This window comes from Cygnus atratus, chromosome 1 (genome assembly GCF_013377495.2).
Source record: "Cygnus atratus isolate AKBS03 ecotype Queensland, Australia chromosome 1, CAtr_DNAZoo_HiC_assembly, whole genome shotgun sequence".
Lineage (NCBI taxonomy): Eukaryota > Metazoa > Chordata > Aves > Anseriformes > Anatidae > Cygnus > Cygnus atratus.
In genome coordinates, this window is record NC_066362.1 from 157971423 (window position 1) to 157993118 (window position 21696).

Here is a 21696-nt window from a genome sequence, read left to right on the forward strand (position 1 = left end):
TTTTCTTCTTTTTTTTTTCTCCCTAATGATTTACAAGATTTCTTCTTGCTTTTAATCCCTTTTGCACAAGATTGCCTCAACGTTAAAGTAAATTTTTTTTTTAAGGTGATTTTCATAGTCAGAGAAAATAAATTTATTTTAAGTAAGGAAGTTACCAGAGTAGTAAATAAGTAAAAGATAGACAACACCATTAGAAATCCAGTTACACCATTAAAATGCAGAAAGAAACATAGCAATGTGAATAAAACATTTAATATCCAATGTGAGATTCGCAAGCAACTAATGCTTCTTCTTTGTTGCTGTCGTCATCTTTGACTAGTGTTTGTTGACATTTGGATAACAAATTATATTCAATAAATTCATTGTGTCATATACCAATTCATTAATTGCTTTATAAATGTCATATAATATGTATTTATCTCCTGAACATACCAAATTTATAGACAATGGATTAAATCTCATAAGATTCTCACAAGATAACACAAGTCCGAATCTGAAGTAATCCAATTTATTATGTCTTCTAAAATTATATTTGAAACCTGAATATATATATGTGTGTGTGTGTGTATATATATATATATAATTTTATTCTTCCTAGATTAAAATCATGAAGGAGTTGACTGCCTCCAGGCTTATGACCGTGAGCTCTCCCATGGTGTTGTATAAGTGACCTAACAAAGGGATTAGACACATGCTTCTTTTATAACCTTTCTAGTCTCATGAACCTGACTTTATAATTCCTGACTTTGTAATTACTGACTTTATGATTAGTGGATTACAATTAGAGGACTCTAGGACTCTAACTATAATTAGAGGACTCTGTAAGTAGAGAATTTCAGAAGAGAATGTGAAAAGTATTTCCTGCTGTAATACTTTGATTGTTCTGTAGCCACACAATTAAGGTTACTATGTCAAAATATGCACAGGTTAAAGTGATCCTCACCTAAGTATATCTCTGAACAAATTCCAAGTTCTTAATTAATAAATGCTTTGCATTTACATCAATGAAAGCCATTTCCATTCTTCCAGGACAGGATAGGACATTAGTTCTTCAAACTGATTGCTATTGGTTTTAAGCAGTAATTTCAGCTAAGTAAAGTTTACCTGAAATTAATCCTGATGCAAAACAAGTGGATCATGATAACTTAATTTGTATTCTTTTCTTAGAGTGTTTTGTTGTTGTTGTTGTTTGTATTTTTTTCCAAATTTTTTCTAAGTCTTAATGCTAAGTCATAAAAAATAAATTCAAATAAAATGAAATAAAATAAAAATAAAAATAAATAAATAAATAAATAAAAACAAAAAAAGAATAAAAAATAAAAAAATAAAAATAAAAAATAAAAAAATAAAACTTTCATAGTATTCAGAGAACAAGTGTACATTTAGGAGGCTATTGGTAGTCAAAAGTTTTTCACACTAAATAGTTTGTTCTTTTGTCCTCTGCAGGTTTTAATAGTAAAAGATCTTTTCACACAACTACTGCAACAAAACACCACCTATTCTAGAATCATATTCTATATAAATTTTCACCAAATTATTAACGGAACTTTTTTTTTTTTTCCAGAATCCTTGGCAGTTTGCTAACATTTTCAGTTAATGAAAAGTCCTTCGTTCTAGCAGATAGCTAGTACCAAAGGAATAGCATTCCTTTGCTGATACAACCATTCTTGAAAATCATTGCACCCTCCTTACTTAATGGTTCAAGCAGTTTAACTTGAAGTGTTTTCATTAACATAACTGTCATTTTAATGTTAATTTAAATACCTTATTTGAATGTTCACTTATTTAAAAAATATATTAAAATTGACCAAAAGTTTCACACATCTTTATTTTCTGATGAAATAAACATTATTATTTCTGATGAAATAAACATTATATATTAGAAATAAACTATTTTCCAAATTCTATATTGACCATATATTTATTTATGCATTTATTTAGGTCGGAGGTTGGACTCGATGATCTTGAGGTCTCTTCCAACCTAGAAATCTGTGTCTGTGTCTGTGTCTGTGTCTGTCTATTTAGTTTTGCTGCAAGGTTTGGGTTTCTTTTTCCCACTTCCCTTCATTATCCTTTTCAATAGTTCAATAGCAACTGTGGAAAACAAGAAAAACAAAGAAGTATTGGGAAATGAAGGATAATAAAACAAAAAATAGTCATGCAAGATTTATTTGTCATTTTTCAACAGATTCATTATCCCCTGCAAGTAGGACCACTTTTAAAATTCATTTTTTATTCATGGCCAAAGCTCTGAAATCAGAAAAGGGGGATACCTCATCTTAAACATGTCTGTTTTACAATGAATTTATGTTTTATTATCAGCTTGCTAAGTATTGTCCTGACAATAGGAAAGACATTTTGAAGAAAAGCTATGAATATCATGGTACAATCAATAGTAACGTGCAAGAACAATGTATGAGGAATAAAGAAACAAGCACAGAAGAGAATGGGAGTATGATAGGCTGCTGTGAAAACATACCAGAAAAGCATACAAAGGAGAATGGCATCTATGTCTCAGCTGGAACTGCTGAAGATATGTCTTGGAGTAATACACCCTGATGATAGCACTGTATCTACTCGTACTGGTTAAAACAGAAAGCCAAAGAAACAATTCATTTCCCATGACTCATCTTTAAAACACGCTTCTTAACTGGACTGTCTTCAAAATAAAAGTACTGAGTGTGTTGAAAATCTGGTTTTGTAAGGGAGACTTTGTAACAAGCATGTGACTCAATAAAAGTCTTATTCTTAAAGAATAGGCTCAAAACCCCATTGTCTTCAGTTCTCACAGTTTCAATTTTCAGTTAAAAACAGCCTTAACTGGTAAACTTAAAAATGGTTATTCCTGGATTCCTTGATTTTTATTTATTTATTTATTTATTCCATTATTGAAGATTTCTGAGCCCATTCTCCCTTTAGTCTCTGTTAAAAATAAATAAATAAATAAATAAATTGAAATAAAATAAATAAAATAAAATAAAATAAAATAAAAATAATAAAATAAAATAAAATAAATAAAATAAAATAAAATAAAATAAAATAAAATAAAATAAAATAAAAATGGATCTTAGTAGAGAAACAGCTCAAGCAATAGACTTTTTCATCAGAAGTCCACATGGAGAAATTTTCATTTTGGAAGACAAAAGTTATTTCTGCTCTCTCAGGCTAAGAAACAGATTTACTCAACAGAAACCCATTCTGAATTTCTGAAGAGTCTGGAGGTAAATATCTCAAACAAAACAAAAATATGACTGATTGGCCTAGATATCATAGAACCATAGAATATCTGAATTGGAAGGAACCCACAAGGATAATTGAGTCCAACTCCTGGGTCCCCAAAGGACCACCCCCAACCCCCCAAAAATAAAAAATATCAGATAACGTGTTGTCCAAACATTTCTTGAACTCCAGCAGGCTTGGTGTTGTGACCATTTTCCTGGGGAGTCTGTTCTAGTGCCCAACCACCTTCTCAGTGAAGAAACTTTTCCTCATATCCAGCTTGAATCCTTTTCTTGATATCCTAATAGGCAGTAACCTTATACAGTAAGGTTGTATAAGGTGTTCCAGACTTGTTTAATACCTGTTCTGGACTTGTTTAATACCTGAAGAGATCTCATGATTTGGATAATATATATATATAAATTATATATAGAGAGAGAGATATAGATATAGATATAGATATAAATATATATATTATAATATAATATATATATACATTATATTAATATATATATTATATTATATATTATATATTATATATTATATATTATATATTATATATTATATATATATAATCCTTTCAAACTTTTTGTTTGTTTGTTTGCTTTTAAATCTTCTTTACAATAAACTACTATCATTTTTTTTTTGGCAATTTAGTTTAATTATTTTTCATAATTAAGTAACTGTATAGAAATTGTTTATGCAGAATAACAAAGTGACTGCATATCATGACCACAACAGTAATGTAGGGAAAAAAAATCATTAAAAAAAAAAAGATCATTTCTGAATCCTAATTTCTCTTAGATATCATGTAACATTTAAGTGATTTTCTAAAACTAAAATTCTGGACATGACTAAGCCATACGCTTAGGAAACTTCCATGAGCTAAGCTGAATTTTAAGATTAAGTTTCTTACAACATATGGATTCTTTGGTTTGGTCAAAAGCTGAGTGTATAACTGTAGCTTAATGGCAAATTCTGCTAGCATGCATTTTATCCACCTAATTCCTCCAACAAATCTAGTATGTAATGGAAGAAAAATACCCAAGATGGACTTATTGGATATATATACTATTCATGTGGATTTATTCAGTAACTGATGATATCCGCAGGAACAAATTCTTTAGCTGAAGCATATAGTGATTTGTGTAAAATTGATTACAATGTACAAGGTACAGATATATATGTATATGAAATATATATGCCACATTTATCATTTACCATTCAATTTTTACTAAATAAAAAATATTCGTTCTCCAAGAAAAAAAGTTTCAAAGACATACGGGTTCCTACACGTCAAGTAATATAGACAAGAATTCCTGCAGGGATTTTTGAAGCAAGATCTGAGAAGATGCTGGACATTTAAAATGACAGCACTTCAAATGTTAAATGGGAATAAAAAAAAGGATGATTTTCACTTACATTTGATATTAGCTATATTTCATGTCTGAAAGAGAGGATTTGTTTTTTTGGTTGGTTGGTTGGTTTTGATTCCAGTGAAATAAGTCTCTCCAATGATTTGAAGCTATGAAATATAGGCTTTTGTTTTCAAATACTTGGCAATGAGGACTTATCATAAGTAACATATATGCAGGAACTCTGTTATGATGATGAGCTTGACCTCTCTTAACAACTGTAAGTATTTTAGCAAATTTTATTAGGACATAAGATTAAAGTTGGCTGAATGATGTGGGTTGGTGTGGCAGCCATAGTATTTATATAAAAATGAACCTTATTTCTGAAATGAATGTTCTAAGAAATGAAGATTTTAAAAGTATACATTTACTTGTTTGTTTGTTTCATGTAGGCACTCCTTAGCTCTACTTTAACATCAAGACTAGTATTTAAAATTTTGCATTAAAGTTAATCTAAAATTACATATAATGTGAGAGGTATTATTAAGGTATTATCAAATACCGTGATTATTACTTGACATAACTTGTTATGTGCCCAACACTTTTGATTAGTAAGATTGTTGAAGCTGAATATATCCAATATACCTGTCAAATATGCTGTCACACATCATTTTACATCCAGCAAAAGGAATTTATCCTATGGGGTAACTGAATAAAATATTAGAATAAAAGTGTTAACAACAAAAAAGATTTATACAGAGAGCCTTTATGCTCTCCATAGACGACCATTGTTTACAGGAGCCTAAAAGGTCAAAAAGGTAAAAGTACAAAGGACAAATTAATCAAACTCTTCCTTATACCAATGACATTCAAAAAATCACATTTACTGGAAATAGGGAGAATTAAAATATATAAAATGGCATCACAGTAACACTTGAAGCAAATCTCTCATTTTTTTCTACATATATATATATTTTATTATTATTATTATTATTTCTTTTCTTTTGGTCACTGCAAAATTAAGCAAATAAACTGACAAAATAAAAATTTGTTGTGGTTTAGCCCGGCTGGCAGCCAAACACCACACAGCCGTTCGCTCACCCTCCCCCCTCCCTCTCCGGGATGGGGGAGAGAAACGGGAAAGTGAAGCCTGTGAGTTGAGATAAGGACAGTTTATTAAGACAGGGAAAATAATAACAATAATAATAATAATAATAATAATAATAATAGTAATAATGTGTACAAAGTGATGCACAATGCAATTGCTCACCACCCGTTGACCGATGCCCAGCCTATCCCCGAGCAGCCGGCCCCCCCACCCCGGCTAGCCACCCCTATATATTGTTCAGCATGACGTCAGATGGTATGGAATACCCCTTTGGCCAGTTTGGGTCAGCTGTCCTGGGTCTGTCCCCTCCCAGCTCCTGCTGCACCCCCAGCCTGCTCGCTAGCAGGACAGAGCGAGAAGCTGAAAAGTCCTTGGCTTGGTGTAAGCATTGCTCTACAACAATTAAAACATCAGCATGTTATCAGCGCTCTTCTCATCCTAATCCAAAACATAGCACCCTGCCAGCTACTAGGAGGAAAATTAACTCTGTCCTACCTGAAACCAGGACAGATATCCACCCCTTATTCCATACCATTTATGTCATGCTCAGGTTACACTCTTTCCAATACCTTCTAATTAGTCACCATTTTCATCTATGATATATAGCAACCATGGTAGTGATGACATACAGTGTTATATGATAATTAACATACTACAATTCAACTCATGGGCTATTCTCACCCAGTATTAGGTCCCCTTGAGGTACACACCGAACCTCCCCATTCTTTTGCATTACCCACCAAGTGCATCCAGGTCCCTGGGCAAAAGCAATCCCACGAATGGGCTTGCCTTTTCCTGAGGCAGGAGTAGCCCAGACTGTCTTACCCAGCATGTTTCTTACGTGCACTACAGGAACTTTATCCCCTTCTACAGTGCGTAACAGGTTTGATTGGGCAGGTCCAGCTCGGTTGGCAGATCCTCTAGTATTGACTAACCAGGTGGCCTTTGCCAAATGTGTTTCCCAATTTTTGAATGTCCCAGCACCCATCGCTTTCAGTGTAGTCTTTAACAGTCCATTGTATCATTCAACTTTCCCGGAGGCTGGTGCATGATAAGGGATGTGATACACCCACTCAATACCATGTTCTTTGGCCCAAGTGTCTATAAGGTTGTTTCGGAAATGAGTCCCATTGTCTGACTCAATTCTTTCTGGGGTGCCATGTCGCCATAGGACTTGCTTTTCAAGGCCCAGGATAGTGTTCCGGGCGGTGGCATGGGGCACAGGATATGTTTCCAGCCATCCGGTGGTTGCTTCCACCATTGTAAGTACGTGGCGCTTGCCGTTGCGGGTTTGGGGGAGTGTGATGTAATCAATCTGCCAGGCCTCTCCATATTTGTATTTCAGCCATCGTCCTCCATACCAGAGAGGCTTTGACCGTTTGGCTTGTTTAATTGCAGCACATGTTTCACAATCATGAATAACCCGTGCTATAGTGTCCATGGTCAGGTCCACCCCTCGGTCACGAGCCCATCTGTATGTTGCATCTCTACCTTGATGGCCTGAGGTGTCATGGGCCCATCGGGCTATAAATAATTCACCTTTATGTTGCCAGTCCAGATCCACCTGAGCCACTTCAATCTTAGCAGCCTGATCCACCTGCTGGTTGTTTTGATGTTCTTCAGTAGCCCGATTCTTGGGCACATGGGCATCTACATGGCGTACCTTTACAACCAGGTTCTCTACCCGGGCAGCAATATCTTGCCACAATGCAGCAGCCCAGATGGGTTTGCCCCGGCGTTCCCAGTTGTTCTGCTTCCATTGCTGTAGCCACCCCCACAGGGCATTTGCTACCATCCATGAATCAGTGTAGAGATAGAGAACTGGCCACTTTTCTCGTTCAGCAATATCTAAGGCCAGCTGAACGGCTTTCACTTCTGCAAACTGACTCGATTCACCTTCTCCCTCAGCAGCTTCTGCAACTCGTCGTGTAGGACTCCATACAGCAGCTTTCCATCTCCGATGCTTTCCCACCATACGACAGGACCCATCAGTGAACAGGGCGTATTTCTTCTCATTTTCTGGTAGCTTGTTGTACAGTGGGGCTTCTTCAGCACGGACCACCTCCTCCTCTGATGATATCCCAAAGTACTTGCCTTCTGGCCAGTCCATAATCACTTCCAGGATTCCTGGGCGACTGGGGTTTCCTGTTCGAGCCCGCTGAGTAATCAGTGCAACCCACTTGCTCCATGTAGCATCTGTTGCATGATGTGTAGAGGGGACCCTTCCTTTGAACATCCAACCCAGTACCGGCAGTCGGGGTGCCAGAAGGAGCTGCGCTTCAGTACCGATCACTTCCGAAGCAGATCGAACTCCCTCATATGCTGCCAATATCTCCTTTTCGGTTGGAGTATAGCGGGCCTCAGATCCTCTGTATCCCCGACTCCAAAACCCCAGGGGTCGACCTCGAGTTTCCCCAGGTTCTTTCTGCCAGAGGCTCCAGGTGGGACCATTCTCCCCGGCTGCGGTGTAGAGCACATTCTTTACGTCTGGTCCTGTTCGGACTGGCCCAAGGGCTACTGCATGAACTATTTCCTGCTTAATTTGTTCAAAGGCTTGTCGTTGCTCAGGGCCCCATTCAAAAGCATTCTTCTTACGAGTTACTTGGTAGAGCGGGTTTACAATCAGACTGTAATTTGGAATATGCATTCTCCAAAACCCCACGACACCTAGGAAAGTTTGTGTTTCCTTTTTGCTAGTTGGTGGAGACATAGCTGTTATTTTGTTGATCACATCCATTGGGATTTGACGACGTCCATCTTGCCATTTTATTCCTAAAAACTGGATCTCTCATGCAGGTCCTTTGACTTTATTTTGTTTTATGGCAAAACCGGCCTTCAGAAGGATTTGGACTATTTTCTTCCCTTTCTCGAAAACTTCCTCTGCCGTGTCACCCCACACAATGATGTCATCGATGTACTGCAGGTGTTCAGGAGCCTCCCCCTGCTCCAGCGCAGACTGGATCAGTCCATGGCAAATGGTAGGGCTATGTTTCCACCCCTGGGGCAGCCGATTCCACGTATATTGGACTCCCCTCCAAGTGAAAGCAAACTGTGGCCTGCACTCTGCTGCTAGAGGGATGGAGAAAAATGCATTAGCAATATCAATTGTGGCATACCACTTGGCTGCCTTTGATTCCAGTTCGTACTGGAGTTCTAGCATGTCCGGCACTGCAGCACTCAGTGGTGGCGTGACTTCGTTCAGGCCACGATAGTCCACTGTTAGTCTCCACTCACCATTAGACTTTCGCACTGGCCATATGGGACTATTAAAAGGTGAATGGGTCTTGCTGATCACTCCTTGGCTCTCCAGTTGACGAATTAGCTCGTGGATGGGAATCAGGGAGTCTCGGTTGGTGCGATATTGCCGCCGGTGCACAGTTGTGGTAGCGATTGGCACTTGCTGTTCTTCAACCCTCAGCAGCCCCACAACAGAAGGGTCCTCTGAGAGACCAGGCAAGGTAGACAACTGTTTAATGTCCTCTGTCTCTAAGGCAGCTATGCCAAAAGCCCAGCAGAACCCTTTTGGGTCCTTGAAATATCCTCTTCTAAGATAGTCTATGCCAAGGATGCACGGAGCATCCGGGCCAGTCACAATACGGTGCTTTTGCCACTCATTTCCAGTTAGACTCACTTCAGCTTCCAATACAGTTAACTGCTGGGATCCCCCTGTCACGCCATAAATACAGATGGGCTCTGGCCCTTTACAGCTTGATGGCATTAGAGTACATTGTGCACCGGTGTCTACTAAAGCCTTATACTTCTGTGCGTCAGACGTGCCAGGCCATCGAATCCACACAGTCCAATAAACTCGGTTGTCCCTTTCCTCCCCCTGGCTGGAGGCAGGGCCCCTCTAGTCCTGGTCAGAATCTTCGTTTCTGTGTTTAAAAGACTGCCTGCTAGAAGTTGGAGCAGCAAACTTTTCAGAGAACCCCTTTCTCCCGATTGTTTTCTTTTGTAACTCACGTACCCGTGCCTCTAGGGTCTCAGTAGATTTTCCATCCCATTTTCTCATGTCCTCTCCATGGTCTCGTAGGTAGAACCACAGGGTGGCGCGGGGTGTGTACCCACCATATTGTCTTCTTTGCACGGATGCGCGTTTACCCCTAATAGCCGAGACGCTGGTTCGTACAGGTGGGGAAGAAAATACACTCTCTTTAAGTTGGTGGACCTCTTCAAAAAGTTTCTCCAAAGTATTCTCTTTTAGTTGGTGGCCACTGGTTCGTTCAGGTGGGGGGGAATATAAATTCTCTTTAAGTTGGTGGACCTCTTCAGAAAGTTTCTCCAAAGTATTCTCTTTTAGTTGGTGGCCACTGGTTTGTTCAGGTGGGGGGGAATATAAATTCTCTTTAAGTTGGTGGAACTCTTCAGAGAGTTTCTCCACAGCCGAGACGCAGGCCTGTAGGGAAGAGGAGAGATTTCCTTCGTACTGCCGGAGTTGTTTAGCCTTGTCACCCACTGTGGGATCTTCACCGTCTTTCCAGGATATTATTGCCAACGTGCTGGCCCATGTTGATGGTGCATTCTGTACAAACTTCCGCCATATGGGTCGAGTACACTGGACTTCATCTGGATCTGTGGATGTTTGTGCGTCGTCTAGGTCCTTATAAATTACTTCCCGTACGGCTAATTCCCTCAGGTACTGGATTCCCTTCTCCATGGTGGTCCACTTGACTGGTAGACATACAAGTTCTTCCTTGTAGGGATACCTTCCCTTCACAGCTAACAGGAGACGCCTCCAGAGGCTGTGAGATCGTGCTCCATCTCCAATTGCTTTGTCAATGCTTGCATCTCTAGCAAGGGATCCCAACCGCTTGGCTTCCCTGCCCTCTAATTCCACACCATTGGCTCCAGTGTCCCAGCACCGGAGCAGCCAGGTGACAAGCTGTTCACCTATACAGCGACCAAAATCTTTTCGCACATCTCGTAGCTCACGCTGGTATAGGGTTCGGGTAGTTACTGTTGATTGTCTGACATCCTCATCCTCATCTTCATCCTCCTGCACACTTGATGGCCCAGCCTCGTCTTCTCCACGCCCAGACTTAGCAGAAGACTTTCTGCGTTCTAAACGACCTGAGTCTCTATACCATTTTTTCACCTTTTCTACAGCGGCAACTTGCACTGCTACAGCTCGCCTCTCCGACCCAGCCACAGGGTCTGCCACAGGGGTTGGAGTACCCTCTGCAGGGGCAACTTGCACTGCTACAGTTCGTTTCTCTGACCCAGCCACAGGAGTGGGAACGGCTGCGGGAGCTGGAACGGCTGTGGGTGCCGGGACGGCTGCGGGAGCTGGAGCTGGAACGGCTACGGGAGCTGGAACGGCTGTGGGAGCTGGAACGGCTGCGGGAGCTGGAGCTGGAACGGCTGCGGGAGCTGGAACGGCTGCAGGAGCCGAAACCGGGACGGCTGCGGGAGCTGGAGCTGGAACGGCTGCGGGAGCTGGAACGGCTGTGGGAGCTGGAACCGGGACGGCTGCGGGAGCTGGAGCTGGAACGGCTGCGGGAGCTGGAGCTGGAACGGCTGTGGGAGCTGGAGCTGGAACGGCTGCGGGAGCTGGAACGGCTGCAGGAGCCGAAACCGGGACGGCTGCGGGAGCTGGAGCTGGAACGGCTGCGGGAGCTGGAACGGCTGTGGGAGCTGGAACCGGGACGGCTGCGAGAGCTGGAGCTGGAACGGCTGCGGGAGCTGTCACTAGGTTGATAGTAGCATCAATTGCAGCTCAATAGGCACAGGCCAGACCCCAGCACGCCACAGTGATTTGTGTCACTTCGGAACTGCCGGAGTCATGACACCTTTTTTTCAAGCATTCTACCAGTTTTTTTAGGATTTTGCAGTTGTTCAGGGGTGAACGTCCAAAACACTGGAGGTGCCCACTGCCCTAGAAACCTGCCCATATCCTCCCACACTCCCTGCCACTCGCAAATATCCCGCCTCAAGACAGATCTCCGGATGAGATTCCTAAGTAGTTGTTTAACCTTAAACAAAACCTGAAGCGCATTCAGGAGACATAACAACAAGAACATGCTGGTCTGAGTATCCCAAGGATATTCAACATCTTGGAGAGCTACCGTAACTAGCTCGGGGGATAAGAGGGTGGTGAAGGAGGAAGGGAGAGTGAACAGGTAGGAGAAAATATCTTCCCCTGTCCCCTCCACAGATTGACTCCCTGATGAAAAAAGGCAATAGGTGTAATTGCTAATAGTTTCTGAGATATGGTTTCCGAAGTATAGAGTCGACGACAGTGCTGAGTACAAATACCAGGTTAGAGTCATGACCAGATATCTCATCATTTCATAAGCCATCGTTACACCACACAGTACCATAACAATCTTGAACCAGGGCCCGGAAAGGATAAACAGCACGACAGGGAGCACATACAGAAAGTAACTTGCTATAAAACTCAATTTGGGAAACAGGTACAGCAGACTTGAGATGAAAGCAATCAACATTGTGACTAGCAACTATTAAGCAGGTCGAATACTTATACCAATTTTAGTTTAACACACTCGGGTCAAATCTGTCGATATCTCAACCCTTCGTGCCCCACGTTGGGCGCCAAATTGACAGTTGTGGTTTAGCCCGGCTGGCAGCCAAACACCACACAGCCGTTCGCTCACCCTCCCCCCTCCCTCTCCGGGATGGGGGAGAGAAACGGGAAAGTGAAGCCTGTGAGTTGAGATAAGGACAGTTTATTAAGACAGGGAAAATAATAACAATAATAATAATAATAATAATAATAATAATAATAATAGTAATAATGTGTACAAAGTGATGCACAATGCAATTGCTCACCACCCGTTGACCGATGCCCAGCCTATCCCCGAGCAGCCGGCCCCCCCACCCCGGCTAGCCACCCCTATATATTGTTCAGCATGACGTCAGATGGTATGGAATACCCCTTTGGCCAGTTTGGGTCAGCTGTCCTGGGTCTGTCCCCTCCCAGCTCCTGCTGCACCCCCAGCCTGCTCGCTAGCAGGACAGAGCGAGAAGCTGAAAAGTCCTTGGCTTGGTGTAAGCATTGCTCTACAACAATTAAAACATCAGCATGTTATCAGCGCTCTTCTCATCCTAATCCAAAACATAGCACCCTGCCAGCTACTAGGAGGAAAATTAACTCTGTCCTACCTGAAACCAGGACAAAATTATATATAGGTTAAAATTTGGTACTACATGATCTAAAGGAGAACGGTGGGTTTGCCAGTCATATTTTCTTTTAAGCAACACTCTGAAATGCAAGACATATTTTTTACACGTACCAGAAAAGTTGTGAGTGGTATTTTTTTTAAATAGTCGAAAACCTTAAAAGGTCTCTCAATGCTGTTTTGGGAAGATTTTTATTTTTTTTTCAACAATGCTATACAATGTAAACATGTCTTATAAAATTTAACCTGCATTCTATTTCAGAAGTTCTCTTTCTTTTTAATCCTGAGGAAGATGATAGCTATGGTTCCGACGTGATTTAGCATGATATTGGACAGCTAATTGGTACCTTCTCAGTCATCTCACTTGCATCTCCCTACCATCACCATGAGAACTACTCAGTATGCTGCAAATGTCACATATAATTATTGATTTAAAACAATAATAATAATAATAATAATTAATAATAATAACGATATAATGATGATGGTGATGATGATAATTATAAAAAAAATAACAACAACAAGAAAAAGAGATGAAATTCAGTTACACCATGTAATGAGTTCCCTTTGAAACCAAATGAGACAACAGTCCCCACTACACCTCTCTTTCTTCCTTTTGGCAAACTCTGAAAAAAATGTGCAGACAGCTGCTTCTGCTTGTAGAAAAAATCTGTAAAACTATGTGTAGTAATGTGGTGCTTTCCCCCCCCCCCCCCCCCCCCCCAACAAAAATAGATAGTTTTCCCTTTAGGTACAATTTCTCTCTCTTTTTTTTTTTTTTTTTTTTCCACTTAATTTATTAACTCATCTGTTAACTCATCTGAGCTGTGTCCAGAGGCTTCTCTTTTATTTATTTTATTTATTTATTTATTTATTGTTCATGCATGAGCCTAAGCTGAATTTTAATGTTTATACACTTTATGAAGAATGTGTGTCTCAGCCTGCCAAACTCAAGTGCAGAACTCAATATGAAACAAGACTCAGAGAGGAAGGACAAAGAAAATACTGATGCAAAAGAGCAATTATTATGGAATTAATTTATTTGGTATAAAATTGCATGGACACTTGATAATGGTACTCATACACAAATATTTCCACTGAAATGACTAAAGCATGTTTTGAATAGAGGGGTATTACAAGAGGCATATATATATATATACATATATATATATATATTGGGGTCAGTAAGCTTCTGATCACGTTCAGATGTATCTACTTTGGGAAGATGGAGATAATGTGGCAACGAACATATCCTTCTTAAATTGCATAACATACTTAGATTGATAAATACCCTGCTAATTTCTCAGAGGGCCCACAGCTAACAGAATTCAGACAAATCTACTTTGTTACTAATGTGAAATTATTAATACCATTGTGATAATGACGAGGATATTCCAACTTCACCTGGCTTGCATCAGGAATAGCGTAACCAGCAGGACCGGGAGAGGCCTCACCTCTAGTACTGTGATCAGTTTTGGGCCCCTCACTTCAAGAAAGACATAAAGGTTATGAAGCTGGTGACGGGACTGGAGCACAAGTCTTATGAGGAGCAGCTGAGGGAACTGGAGTTGTTTAGTTTGGAGAAGAGGAGGCTCAGGGGAGACCTTCTTGCTCTCTACAACTACCTGAAAGGAAGTGGTAGTGAGATGGAAGTCGGCCTTTTCTCACAGATAACTAGCAATAGGACTAAAGGGAATGGCCTCAAGTTGTGACAAGGGAGGTTCAGGTTGGAAATCAGAAGAATTTTTTTCTCAGAAAGAGCAGTTAGACATTGGAATAGGTTTCCCAGGGAGGTGTTGGAGTCACTGTCCCTGGGGGCGTTTAAGGAAAGGCTGGACCTGGTGCTTAGGGACATGCTTTAGTGGGTGATATTGGTCATAGGGTAATGGTTGGACCAGATGATCTTGGAGGTCTTTTCCAACCTTTATGATTCTATGGTTCAATATCTTTCTATGGTTCAGTGCAAAATTCTTGAACTCACAGTGGTTTCCTTGCAAAACTGATAAATAGATTTATTTATTTACTTTGCCCTGGGCCAGCCCTAAATCAGCATCTTACAGTAGAAAAACATCGTGATTTTTTCCAGGAACAAAGCAGATGATTACTTAGTAAGCCTTCTGCGAAAATGTGAATTTGGCATGAAATGAAGAAATGGAATTTTGAAGAACCTCTATAGGAACCTTCTCTCTTGGTATTAGCGAATAAAATGAGACCAGTCCCAGTCTCTTCTTCTTTTATAACAACATCCTAATTTATTTTTCAACAGCCTCAAAATTTTTTTGCAGGCTGAAATGCAGACACAGTTATCTTGAATGAAAATTTAATTCCAGTTTGTAAAGTATTGGGAGATACGAAACTTTCCGTGAAATATTATTCCATTATTTGTTATATATTATCTACAAACTAGATTTTTAAAACAACAGCCAACATAAGTATTTTTTTGCTTAGTGAGGAACAGGAAAATACTTATGCTTCTTGAGGAAACGATGGTGACAGCTTTGCACATCATCAAAAACCTTTCTTTGAAAGTATAATGTAAATGGACTAAAATTGATGATTCTAGAACCAAATGTCTCACAGTATTATAGAATTAGATGTTTCTTCCATACTTGACAGACTAGACTAGCAAAGAAGCATTGTGGTTTGTGGTTGAATTAAACATATTTATTTCAACATAAATTGCAATGGACTTCTGAAAGATATTGGTAAAGATCACAGTTTACAGTTGTTTGACATAGTACAACCTTTTTCTATTAAGTCAAAGAATATAAGGATGAATTAAATGTGTATTGTAGAGACAGTAGTTTTCCAAGGTTCTCTTCTCTTGAAATATATACCAGAAAAGAATATATATATTTTTTAACTTCTTACATTTTCACAATTTAATGAGATATGTTAATCTCAATTAAAATCATATTTCATTGCTTGCATATCAATAACATAATTAAAAAAAAGTATATAGGAAAACAGGTAGCAATAAGAGGATGTGAAAGAATACCATGGAAATACTTGAGTTATGCATTCCCATAATTAGTGAAGTGCAACTGAGCTTTCTTTTTCATCCTATTTCAATCAGAAAGGAAAGATTGACAGCAAGTAATATTCACTGTGAAAGGAAAAAGAATGAAGTTAAATGAAATTGTACTTCTTCAAAAAGTGACTGTCATATTAGGAGGGAACCAGGAAGTAAGAACTTTTTGGAGAATCTTGGAGAATCTGCCTAAATGAAAAAAATCTCTTAGTTCTGATTAATATCTAAGGTCTGTTAAAAAAAAAAAAAAAAAAAAAGATAAACTGTGGTTTTGGTGATGTAGAACAAGGTACATTACAGTCAATACCTCAAGAAGTAACAGTTATCAATTAATACCTCTGGTGAAAACACAGTTTTACCATAGGCAAGGAATCACAGTTAAATTTTTGGAACAGAAAAATACTCTTCAGGAAATGGTGACTTCCATTAGAAATATAATGATTCTTAAGAATAACCACAATATTCTTGAAATATCATAGAATCATAGAATAGAATCATAGAACGTCCCGAGTTGGAAGGGATGCAAAAGGATCATTGAGTCCAACTCCTGGCATCACACACGTCTACCCAAAAATTCAGACCATATGACCAAGAGCATAGTCCAAGCACTTAAACTCCGACAGGCTTGGTTCCATGGGAGCCTGTTCCAGTACGCGACAACCCTCTCAGAGAAGAACCTCTTTCTGATATCCAGCCTAAACCTCCCCTGTCACAGCTTGACACCATTCCCTCAGGTCTTATCGCTGGTCACTAAAGAGAATAGACTGGCACCTGCCCCTCCACTCCCCCTGGTGAGGAAACTGTATACCGCGATAAGGTCTCCCCTCAGCCTCCTGTCTTCCAGGCTGAACAGGCCAAGTGACTTTAGCCGCTCCTTGTACGTCTTCCCCTCTAGGCCCTTCACCATCTTAGTAGCCCTTCTCTGGACACTCTCCAAAAGTTTCACATCCTTTTTGTATTGTGGTGCCCAAAACTGCACACAGTACTTGAGAGGAGGCCGCACCAGTGCAGAGTCGAGCAGGACAATCACTTCCCTTGACTGACTAGCAATGCTGTGCTTGATGCACCCCGGGATACACTTGGCCCTCCTGGCTGCCAGGGCACATTGCTGGCTCATATTCAGCTTGCTGTGAGGCAAGACTAATAACTTACATTTAGTCTCGTGTCTTTTTTTTTTTTTTTTCTGCATGATTTTACTTATTTAATGCATATATATATGCATTAATTAAGATATATATATATATATATATTATATATATTTATATATATATATATATATATATATATATATATATATTATTTTCCTGGCAAAGGCAGATTATTTTTCTTTTCTTTTAAGTATTTTTCCAAACCCTCGAATTTGACTCACTGAGCTGAGACACTTTGGTTTTCCCATATGTTACAGTGACTCTTAGTGTCTCTTGCCTTTAATTCTCAATAGACAGGGGTATGTTCTTCTGTTTCAAGACAATTCCTGCTAGCATTTTTTTTTTGTCTACAAAAAGACAGTAGGTAAATAAATTAATCAGAATAAATAAATATATGAACTACCACAGAAATTATTTTAAACAGTGATAGTTGACCTAAAGCATTCTGAAGAATAATAGAAATTCAGACTATGTCAATGTTAGCATAAGCATAATGTGGACAAATCAATATTCAAACTGAATTAGACCTCAGAGTACATACCAATGATTCAGCAATCTCTTAGTAGATGCTTTCTAGTCTAGATTTTGAAAATACCAGCCAACATGTATTACTAATGTCTTCAAAGTTCTAATCTTGAAAAAGCTTTAATGAACACTGTGTTCTATCCAGTATTATCATACATTTTCAATTTCTTACAAAATGGAAATGTCTTCTATATGAACCTCAAATTTTACACCTCCTTCTCAGCCCCTCTGTAATTAGCATTGCTGCAAGTGCTAACATAGATAAACCAAGAAAATTTGATCAAATTCCAGTTCATTCCAATACAGAAATTTTAAATACTTATTAAAAATATCATTGTCAAAAAAGTGGTTTTTCTTTTCTTCATTAATAGGAATAAAATAAATATTTTGAATTCTGTTTACCATAAGAAAGCTGTAGAATTATACGTTTGTGGTGAAGCATCTTTTTCAAAATATTTATAAAATGCAAAATTATATGATTTGAAACTATGACATTTTAAAGTATCTGTTTCTGTCTTAGAAATGCTGATTTTACGCAATAGTAAAACTAGTATTTTTTCACTCTTTATTTTAATATGTGATTCTGAAATTTTAGTTTGATCCTTTACAGATAGATGCCTTTGGAATACTAGTTTATTTATTTACAACATTGATTCTTCAGAGCTGTATTATGTTTTAAGCACTTTAATACAAACACAAGTTTCTTAGAATTTTGATTTCTTGGGGGGGGGGGGGGGGGGGGGGGGGAGTCACTGTCCAGATTTTATCGCTGAAAACATTACACTTTTTATATTCTTTAATATATTATATGTCATTAACATTCCTAAAGTACAGCCGGAAAAGAAAACCTTAAAATTTGATTTTGCTTTTATACTTTCATGTAAGTAGGAATATAATATTGCTACTTGTTCATTTCACTTCAGAACATAAGTGTTTTGTTAAATGGCAGTAGAATCAGACTTCTAAATATTCAACTGTTGTATGTATTTAATCCACAAAGCTGCAATATTCTATGTAGGCAAATTCCTATGAGTTTTACTGGGATATTTTGAAGACTATTTAATCTATGAATCTATAAGAATAGGGTTCTTAACAGCAATTACTTTCTGCTTTTGATTCAGAAGAGTGTTATTGGAAAGCCATATGATTAGCTTATAAATAATTTGCTTGGTTGTGTTTGGTTATTTATGAAACTACACTTTAATATTTGTTCCTTGGAATCTGAAAATATCTTTATTTCTCACACTAGTATCTAATATGACAGAATGTTCTCTATCATGAAAGATGAGTATGGGACAATGTTAATTCAACCACCGTTGTTCTAAACTAAACATTGCAGGGTGTTTTCAGTTTTCAAACTCCTCATTGGTAAAGAAATAAAAAAGAAACACTTTTTTTTTTTTCTGATCAAAAAGCAGATTTAATTTAAAACTTTGAGATAATTATGAGGAAGCCAAAACATTGGAAATATGACCTGTCTCTTAAATGTCTATATGACAGTGTGAATTATAATGTCACAAATCTGGCCTATCTGTCCTCACTCAGATCTTACAGAAACTTTATTTTCAATGTGCATAACACTTCTCATATTTTCATACACTTATTTAACCAGTTTTGGGTCAATTAGTGAACAGTTATAAGTTAAGTGAGTTTAATGATATTTTGTTTGCATGAATAAATCTTTAATAATGATTAACGGAGCTTTAATGAAGTACAATTTGAGACTCAAGTATATAAAAAAAGATTCTGAATGTGTTGAATAATCCTCCAAAACATAAGAATGGGATTTTTCTGCTTCTAAAGTGAACGGTGTGAAGTAGAATGAAAAAAATAAAAAATAAATAAAAAAAAAAGCTGTTTTGTCCAGAAAGAGAATAAATGAACATTATATAGAAAAATAAGATGAAATATGGAATACTGAATAAAGAAACTTCTCTGTGTTTTTGTTATTTATACTCAGTATTACTACAGGAATACAAAATATATTTTCCTAAATAAAAATTACTATTTCACTTTGCTCCAAGTACTCCTTACTGAGGCAGAGTCTTCTATTTTCAGTCATTGCCACTCTTTCCTTTATGAAGTTTTAATGAATATAATAATTTGAATCATTGCTTCTTTGTGAATTGCAGACATTATTTGGATTTGAATATACTGTCAAGAAATGTTCTATGATGAAGGAAATGTTTGGAGAAGCGTTATGGGTGCAGGTACGTTAACATGAAGTTAAGGTTAGCAGAAAAATGTTGTCATACAGTTGAAACATAAGTTTTGAATATCAGTGCAAACTTTATTGAGCTCGCTGTTGAGTCATCCATAGTGTATATTCTATGCTATGGTAGATACAGTACAGAATATCTAGCCTTTATGAAGTTATCCAGTATTTTTGATTTTTTTTTCTTTAATAAAAGCTCAAGATAGTACAGTTCGGTTAAGATGATCTTACATATCTTATGAATCCTGCAAATATTTTCTGAACATTCTGTACACTCAGTAGAGACATATATCCTTACCCAGTGCTTTACAGTGTTTTAAAATGTCTGTGATGAATTAGCCTTGGTTAACAGCCCAACACGTACCCAGCTGCTTGCTTACTCCCCTCCATCGGTGGGATGGGGGAAGAAACTAAGATGAGAAATCTCATTGGTTAAGCTTAACACAGGGAGATTGCTTACTTATTTCCATTGTGGACAAAATGGAGCCAACACGGGGAAAATTAATGGAATTTACTATCCATTAAAGCAAATCCAGATAGTGAGAAACAAAGACAAACATTTGAACAAAAATTTTCCCCCTTTCTCAGGTTCAATTTCACTCCTCCACTCGAATCCTCTACCTCTGCCTGAGCAGCCCAAAGGGTTGAGGAGAATTACAGTCTTTATGTAGAGGTTTCTATCTGCTGCTTCTTTCTTATACTTTTCTTCTGCTATAGTGTAGGCTCTCCATGGGCAGCATTTTCTTCATGAAATATCCATCTGCACTGACATTGGTCCTCCACAGACTGCAGATTGGATAGATGCTTCAGTGTTCTAGAGCACTTCCTCCTCTTCCTCTTCCTCTGACTTTAGTGTTCCCTCTATTGTTTCCCACCGTTTTCTGTTGCCTCCTCTTCACTCTGTCTGGCAATTTTTGCCCTTTCTTAAGCATGTTTTCCCAGAAGTGCCATACACTTGGCAGATGGACTCAGCTTTGGCTTGTGGTTGGTCAGCCGTGGAGCTGGCTGGAGCCAGCTGTGTCTTACACATGGAAGCCTCTGACTTCTTCCCACAGAAGTTACCCTTTCAGCTCCCCCCCACCTCCCAACCATGAAATCCTTGCCACCTGTGTCTACTTTGATGTGTTACACCATGATTTGAAGTATTTATTGCAAAAGGTCTCTGGCCATTGACAATTCCTGCATCACAGAATCATAGGATCATATAGATTGGAAAAGAATTTCAAGATAATCAAGTCCAACTGTCAGCTTGATCTACCAAATTCCATTACTAAATCACTTCCCTTAGTGCCATGTCCACAAGTCTCTTAAAAACCTCCACGGATGGAGGCTCCACCACCTTCTTGGGCAGCCCATTCCAATGCTTGACCACTCTCTCTATGACAATTTTTTTCCTATAGTCCAATCTAAACTTCGTCTGATGTAACTTGAGACTGTTCCCTCACATCCTATCACTTGTAACCTGAGAAAAGAAACTGACACCCTCTTTGCTGCAACCTCTTTCTTAGGTAGTTCTAGAGAACAATGAGGTCTTCCCTCAGCCTCTTTCTCCAGACTAAACTGGACAAAAAGTCTCTCCTCAGCTGCTCCTTAAGGAAGCAGCCCCTGTAAGGAAGGGACCTTAAAGATCATCTAGTTCTGACCCCCCTGCCATAGGCAGGGACACCTCCCACTAGATCAGGTTGTGCAAAGCCCCATCCAAGCTGACCTTAAACACTTTCAGGGACAGGGCATTTCAGGGACCTTCACTGGGCAACCTGTTCCAATGCCTCACCACCCTCTAAATAAATAATTTCTTCCTTAAATGTAATCTAAACCTACCTTCTTTTAGTTTAAAGCCATTACTCCTTGTCCTATCACTCCACTCCCTGACAAAGAGTCCCCCCCAGCTTTCCTGCAGGCCCCCTTTAGGTACTGGTAGGCTGTTATAAGGTGTCCACAGAGCCTTCTCTTCTC

The 21696-nt window shown here is 38.8% G+C and overlaps 1 long non-coding RNA gene across 1 annotated transcript; it reads right to left on the bottom strand.

Moving 5' to 3' along the window:
- Window positions 1-1803: 1803 nt before the first annotated feature.
- Window positions 1804-2588, bottom strand: LOC126913533 (uncharacterized). The gene is made up of 2 exons (XR_007709024.1): window positions 2480-2588; window positions 1804-2094 (listed from the first exon to the last, which is right to left on the bottom strand). It is a non-coding gene; the product is annotated as an uncharacterized LOC126913533 (long non-coding RNA).
- Between the last annotated feature and the right edge of the window lie 19108 nt (window positions 2589-21696).